Below are 8,666 nucleotides of genomic sequence, written 5' to 3' on the forward strand. Positions count from 1 at the left end.
TCCTAACCTAATTTAAACTACAAATCTTAAAATTTTCCTCCCAGAACCTAAAGTGACCTCCCAAAAACACCTTAAACATGAAGTAAGACCGGGGGGGAGGGCAGGTGGGTCAGGGAGGCGGTGTGAGTAGGGTGTGGGAGGGGCGGGGTAGGAAGTGAGGGACGGGGCGGGGTAGGGGATGGGGAAGGCGGGGGGGGCGAGGGGGTGTAGGGGTGGGGCGGGGAGGAGCGAGGTGATAATTAAGTGGGTTGCAGCCGCCTGAGGAACATTAGTGGCTCTTAATTAGGGTCATTAAGTGTGGCTGGATCTCGTAAACACTCGAGAATTAATTACCACATCATCATCCCTTGGTATCAAGTGTTTAAGGTCGACATCTGTCAACACCTTGTAACACACGTCAACACCTGTCACCTCCCATCAACATCTGTCAACTCCCATTAACACCTGTCAACTCCCATCAACACCTGTCAACTCCCATCAACACCTGTCAACTCTTATAAACTCCTGTCAATTCCCATCAACACCTGTCAACACCTCTCAACTCTCATCAACACCTGTCAATTCTCATCAACACCTGTCAACACCTGCCATCAACACCTGTCAACACCCATCAACACCTGTCAACTCTCATTAAAACCTGTCAACACCCATCAACACCTGCCGTCAACACCTGTCAACACCCATCAACACCTGTCTCCTCTGTTTCTCTGTCTCAGATACCACATTTTATGGGTCCTTGTGGCTACACTCACTAGTGCGGCTTCTAATCTCTTTACCACTGCCTCTAATCTCTTCACCACTGCCTCTAATCTCTTCACCACTGCCTCTAATCTCTTCACCACTGCCTTTAATCTCTTCACAACTGCCTCTAATCTCTTTACCGCTGCCTCTAATCTCTTCACCACTGCCTCTAATCTCTTTACTACTGCGTCTAATCTTTTCACTGCTGCCTCTTCACTGCTGCCAAGCCACCCCAGACCAGCAGTTCTCCACGGACCAACACAAACAGTCTATAATAGTGGAGTGAGTGAGGGCTTGGGTGAAGATAAAACTGAACCTGGTGAATTAATAACTGCTCTGGTGGGGAAGGAGGGAAGGAGGGGGGGGGGCGTAAAGGGAGGAGGAAGGAAGGAGGGGAGGGATGCGAGAAGAGGAGGGAGGAAGGAGGGGGGACATAAAGGGAGGAGGAAAGAATGAAGGAAGGAAGGAAGGACTAGAACAACAACAACAAAAAGAATGAGAGAAGGAAGGAAGCAAGGAAAGAAAAAAGGAAGGAAGGAAAAACTACAACAACAACAATAACTACAAGAAGAAAACGAATGATAGAAGGAAGATGAAACACATTGAGAAATTTTGAGAGGAATAAATCACCAGGTAATGTCTTTGAAGTTAATTAGGGATCAAATAGGAACTAGTTACCAGGTGATGGAAGCGACGAGGTGACCTTGTACACATCAACACTCTGACTAGTAATACCTGTGTGGTGTGTGGTACAGGTGAGAGTGGCCTGGGGGAGTGAGGGGAGAGTGGCCTGGGGTAGTGAGGGGAGAGTGGCCTGGGGTAGTGAGGGAAGTGAGGGGTGCGTGGCCTGGGGGGAGGTGGCCTGGGGGGTGTGGGGGAGAGTGACCTGGGGGAGGTGGGGGAGAGTGGCCTGGGGTAGTGGGGAGGTGGCCTGGGGTGGTGGGGGAGGTGGGGTGCGTGGCCTGGGGGGGAGGTGGCCTGGGGGGGGTGGGGAGGGGCCTGGGGAGAGTGACCTGGGGGGGAGGAGAGAGGGGCCTAGAAGGTCAAGCAGGGAGGAGGTCGGCCTGCTGTAATTTTCCAATAAACCATTAGTATTATTATTTATCATCATTATTTTACACACACACACACACACACACACACACACACACACACACACACACACACACACACACACACACTCACACACACTCAAAAGCATTCATCTCAGACGGCAAGACAGTTTAATCTTTAAAAGACGATTGTGAACAAATGCTAAGTAATGAGAAAAAAAAACTTTTATTGTTAATAATAAAATACTTGAGGCAATATCCACATTTCACATGCGATACATAAAGAGACTAACATATTGTAATGATTCTCAGGTCACTAAGTTCTGTAATATCCACCGATACAGTAACATGAAGGAAATTATATACGACACTGTTAGAAAAGTTCAGTATGGTATGTTGTAAAAAGCATAGATGACAACACAACATCGCTTTGATGTCTGTACCGCCACGAAAGAAAGGAGCTCACGTGGAACTTTTATAGCTTGAGAAATAAAACTTGTGTTCTTTTCGCTGTTGCTTTGTTAGATTTTTCATAATAAATGTTTAAACCTGGAGGATCGTTTGTGGTCACTCGGTATAATATATACGGAGAGCAAATTTTGGTCAGTGTAGCAATGTGTTGTGAGAGACCCTGGGCGGTAGACAACAGGCACCAGACTCTTACGTCAACAACTGTGAACCTCCGCTCGTTTTCTCTACCTTACTATTGACTGTAAACACACACGATAGGATTCAAGTCAACATACAACTCAATCGTGTCCCTCTAAATGAAGAATTACCGAGTGTAAACAGGAGGAGGTTGTGGTGGTGGTGGTTGCTCCTCGTGTGACGAGGATGGCCGACCTAAGGGCCACCAAGGAGTGAATTTGCTTAAGGTGTACAAGCTGTTGCCAACACAACAAATACACCCTGAGTTAACGAGCTGCACGACTCAGTGAAGACCTGTGGTGTAATGGTCAGCATGCTCGCCTCGTAAGCGTGGGGACCCGGGATCGACCACCGGGTAGGGTGAAACTATGGGCAAGTTTCTTTACGCCATTTGCCTCTGTCTACCCAGCAGTAATTGAGGACCTGGATGTTAATCGATTTGCGGATCGTGTTACCGGGGTAATGGTTAGCCAGTGCAGTTGCTCGTCCGGTCTTCTCGGACTATTCCTCTACACTGGGTCATGCAACTCGGGGTGTGGTTGCTGTGTTGGCGACAGCTTCTACACCTTAAACAAACTCACGCTTAGGTGGCCCCAGGGCCGGCCATCCTTGTTGGGGAAACCAATAATGGTAAAGTTAGTGTGGTGGTGAGAGTTGTATACTGCATCAACCAAGTGAACATATATAATTTTCCAAGTGTGATGGAAGAATGGAAGTTGACGCGGCCTCACAAATAATTCCTGGGTGACACACGCTGTTCAGTCTGCTCTGTGTAGGTACTGAGGGTCAATGACATGTTGATCTGACAAAGTTAGTTTACAGTACCTGCCATGACCTTGTCCGTACCTGACCCTATTTACCTACCTACGAGTATATATATGTGTGTGTGTGTATGTATATATATATGTGTGTATATGTATATATGTGTGTATATGTATGTATGTATGTGTGTATGTCTGTATGTATGTAATGGGAGACCATATGCTCGAATAGCTCAAGAGGACACAAGAGTTAGGGCTAAACTATCAAAGAAAACGGCAGCCCTGAGAAAACGTGACGAGGGGGAGCTCAGCTTTTATCTTGTATTGACTACGGCCCGGATTCATAAATATAATAATAATAATAATAATAATAATTAACGGTTTATTGAAAGAGCATGGCAACCGGAAGGAAGAAAATATACAGTTACATAATTGGGGAATAGATCACTTGATGGGCAATACACAAGTAACATAAATGAAACAAATATGGTACATAATAACTAGGTGGAGAGAAGGTTATACTACACGGCATTTCAACATAGTGACAGTACAAAAGGGTAAGGTTGGCTGGGAGTGAATACACTGGTTGATTACGAGTTGTTGATAATTTTTACAATGGTTGGGACTGGGCTGTTCTTATAGCGATCAGTACGTGCTCGTATGGGCTGGATGCGGTGGTGGTGTCGAACAGCAACTCTTGTAGTGTGTGTGTGTGTGTGTGTGTGTGCGGACAGTCTAAAAGCACACACATACACACACGGACATATTGCTGAAGGTTCAGACACACTTAGATACATACAAAAGTCACGTCAGCACCTCGAACTAGGACTAACCTTCAAGTGGTATTATTATTATTATTATCAATCCCAAATGCTAATGGCCCTCAACCCAACCCAACCCAACCCAACCCAACCCAATAACTCAGCAGCAACCCAGCTCAGCCCAACAACTCAACCCCAACCCAGCCAACAACCTTCAACCCAACCCTATTGGCCCAACCCAACAGCCCCAGCTGGCCCAACCCATTAACCCAACCTAAATTTACCTTAACTTACACTAGTTAAGGTGGAGAAGAAATTAACACTTAAAAATCTTTGAGAACTTCCAATGGAATTTAACGGTATGAGTAAACGTAGTGTATTCATGACGACGGAACTATGCAGGATAAACACAGCTGAAGTACACGAGTTCATCAATTAGTAATGAACATACAAATGAGGAAACAGTGATTCACCTGCGTGTCTGAGAGCCATATCGTACACAGGATCACAGTCATTTTAGTCGTAAAAAAAATATCTTTATGGCACTGGTACACCTGGACACTACTCAATACTCATCTATTAGTGCCAGAACGATCGTGTGATGACCTTCTAAGCCTTTGACTTTACCTGGAAGGAGCTTAACTACTGTAATTACCCTTCAGTATTTATCATAACAGGCAGACAGACAGACAGACAGACAGACAGACAGACAGACAGACAGACAGACAGATAGATAGATAGATAGATAGATAGATAGATTATACGCTCTCTCTTTCTGTGTGTCTGTCTCTCACCCAGTAACACAAGATGCTCCTCAGAGGGACTTATTACATTACCCAGCATAAAGGGGAGGACGACCCACTCCTTATATGTAAATTCACCGCGGTAGAGGAAGGCCTTCAAGTGTTAGGTTACCGCCCTGGTGTCTTGTGGTTCTATTGAGGGTGACACACACACACACACACACACACATACTGTACATACACAGACACACACACACAAACACACACACATAGTATTGATGTATGTGTGTGTGACCTGCCGGACCTCAGTTTACCTGCCGGGCCCCAGCTTACCTGCCGGGCCCCAGCTGGTCTAGTCGTCAAACTTTTAATGTCTTCATTCCAAGAAAGTTAAGATAAAAGTCTCAAGGAAAGTGACTTTCTTGTTGGTTAGGTTAGGACTGAGGACACACACACACACACACACACACACTGGGTCTAGAACATACACTCACCCACACACACACACACACACACACACACACACACACACACACACACACACACACACACACACACACACACACACCGCCACACACCAACCTCTTAGAAGATGGACATAAATTCTGTCCTATTAAAGAAAATCAAAAGTTTCTCTGTCTTGGGATTTATGTCGACGATCCTCTCCATGGCCACTAGGATATGTTTCCATTTATTTTCTCCTCAAGCGTGGGCAGGGAGAAGTGGGGGAGGGATAGAGGATGAGAAGATAGTGGTTGGGATAGAGGGAAGGAAGAAGAAAGGAGAAGAAAAAGGGGGTAAGGATGGAGAAGTAGAGGTGCAGGATGGAGAAAAGAGACCCTGGACAGGCGTATCTAAGGGGCAGGGTGGAGAGAGAAAGAGAGAGAGAGATTTTATAGCAACAAGTATGCAGAAAGAAGTAAAGGCAAGTTTAAAGAAAGTATAGAAGGTTTTCAGACAAATCGAAAAAAAAATGAAAATATTATAGAAGACGACAAATGATGAAATAATAGAGAAAAGTTGATATAAAATGAGAACCTGAGTGAAAAGGTAGAAATAATTTAGTAATGAAAGTTAAATGAGTCAAAATAATGGTTAGGAAACAGTATAAGTGGCCGAAGGAAATACTGTAGAGGATAACAGAAAATTCTAAGATTCATGAAGATAATAATGAAGTCAGATGAAAGCACAGTGAAGTAAAACATAATAAGAATATGATTGAAAACTAGAGAAAATATAGAGGAATCAAACGAAAGTAGAAAGTTTGAAAGACTAAAAAAAAAAAAAAGCAGTCTCCCGTAAATTTTGTGGAGTGTCCAGAAAAGAAAGTTGGGGAAAGCTCAAGAGGCAAATTGATAAGACTTGCCGGAGACCTGATAAGGCTCAGGGAAGAGGTGAGAAGGCTCAAGGTGAAATGTAATAAGGCTCAGAGACTGGGAAGAGGAGGAGGAGGAGGAGGAGGAGGAGGAGGAGGAGGAGGCGTTCAGACTGAGGTAAAAAGGTGAGATAGCAAAATTGTTGTGTAATAATAATAATAATAATAATTATAATAATAATAATAATAATACCAAAGGTGGAAGTGGGCTATTTTACTGTTGATCCATGTATGTATGTATGTATGTATGTATGCATGTATGTATGTATGTATGTATGTATGTATGTATGTATGTATGTATGTATGCATTTATGTATGTATGTATGTATGTATGTATGGTTGGATAGTTACGAGTGTGTAAGTACGTACATTACATCAAAGTCAAAATCTTGGCTACACACGCAGACAAAACTCTTTACTACTGCAGAGACAAAACAAAAGAAAAAAATCCCACGATAAGCCAAAAAAAAAGAAAAAAAAAGTCCCGTTATGGAATCTATCAAAGAGCAAAACTTTGTCAGTATTTTTGTCACGACAGAGAACAAAAATAACAGCCGGTTTCGAGTTGTCGATCTGCAAAATTCACTTCCGTAAACTTTTAATTGGAGAGAGAGACTGCTGAGGGTGTGGAACTGTAAGAAACAAGTTTTAATGGCGGGTTTTTACTTCTACAGCGATGGGAGAAAGGTAGGGGGTAGGTGGGGGGAGGATAGGGGAGATAGGGAGAGGGAGAAAAGGTGGGATGTAGGATGGGAGGGGGGGAGGCGTGGGGGGAAGTGAAGGAGGTAGAGGAGGTATGGCGGTGGAGGAAGGGGTGGGTAAAGGGGTAGGGAAAGAGGGAGAGAAGGAGGGGAAGGGGAAATTGAAGATGGTAGGGGAAGGGAATGGTAGATAGTGGGGGGGAAGGGGGGAAGGGCAGGGAGGGAAGGGGAAATTGAAGATGGCGTAGGGGAAGGGGAATATGGTAGGGATAGGTGGGGGGAAGGGGGGGAAGGGTAGGGTGAAGTTGTGGGGGGGGTGGTAGGGTGAGAGAAAGGGGTGCTGGTCAGGGAAGAGGGGAGCTGGGGGGATAGTGATGTGGGTAGGAAGAAGAGGTAGGAAGATGGGGAGGGGGAGGGGGAGGGGATGGGGAGGTGGAAGGGAGGTGGATGAGGGGAGATAGTGGAGGTAAAGTCGATCCACACGTCAAGTATCCACAAAAATCAATTATTATCCGCACATAAAAAAAAACTGGTTATATCACTAATTCCATACAATTTATTTTCCAAGTCTAATCAAATATTTATAAGTAAAATTCCACTGAAGTTTTAAGATGATTTAATTTATTGTTTATTAATACATTTCTCTACTTATATTACTTAAGGCAATTTATGGACTCATTATTAAACTAGTGTATGTATGTCTGTATGTATGTATGTATGTATGTATGTATGTATGTATGTATGTATGTATGTATGTATGTATGTCTGTATGTATGTATGTCCACCTGCCCTGGTAGTGGACTGGGCCATAAGTCATGAGGCCAGCGGGTGAAAGCTTTTAGGTACAGTGTCTTGGGAACGGTTTCTTGTGAGGCCATCGTCGCCAAAAGCCTCGTAGGGACAGACAGTGATATACACACACGTCAATAATCTAGAGAGAAGGCTGTTGTTTATGACCCCGGTGTTAGAAGAGGTTGTTATTACGAGCTCGAACAGACAGGCAGACAGACAGAGAGACAGACAGAAAGAGAGAGGAGGGGGGGGGGTAGAGGGGTAGAGTGAGAGAGAGCATCCCTAATCTCTCTCTCACACACACGATTATCTCAGCAGTAATCCTACAGGTATGAGTGATGCTGCAGGGAGGCGTTTACGCTGTTTACCTGAGGCTTAGTATTGAACCCTTTACCGAGAGCCAATAGAAGGCGAGGGAAGATATATTTATTGCCCATACATTTACATTAACACAGGTATCCAGTGACTCTCTCGGGGAACATAAATGCAGGTACAGGTATAGTTATTAATCTACAGGTAAAGATATAGTTATTAATCTACAGGTACAGTTATTAATTTACAGGTACAGGTAAAGATATTAATCTACAGGAAAAGTTATTAATCTACAGGTAAAGGTATAGTTATTAATCTACAGGTAAAGGTATAGTTATTAATCTACAGGTACAGGTATAGTTATTAATCTACAGGTAAAGATATAGTTATTAATCCACAGATACAGGTAAAGATATTAATCTGCAGGTAAAGCTATTAATCTACAGGTACAGGTCTAGTTATTAATCTACAGGTACAGGTATAGATATTAATCTACAGGAAAAGTTATTAATCTACAGGTAAAGGTATAGTTATTAATCTACAGGTATAGCTATTACTCTATAGGTAAAGGTATAGTTATTAATCTACAGGTACAGGTAAAGTTATTAATCTACAGGTACAGGTAAAGTTATTAATCTACAGGTACAGGTATAGTTATTAATCTACAGGTAAAGGTATAGTTATTAATCTACAGGTAAAGGTATAGTTATTAATCTACAGGTAAAGGTATAGTTATTAATCTACAGGTAAAGGTATAGTTATTAATCTTCAGGTAAAGGT

This window comes from Homarus americanus, unplaced genomic scaffold (assembly GCF_018991925.1).
Source record: "Homarus americanus isolate GMGI-L3 unplaced genomic scaffold, GMGI_Hamer_2.0 scaffold23617, whole genome shotgun sequence".
NCBI classification, from domain to species: Eukaryota; Metazoa; Arthropoda; class Malacostraca; order Decapoda; family Nephropidae; genus Homarus; species Homarus americanus.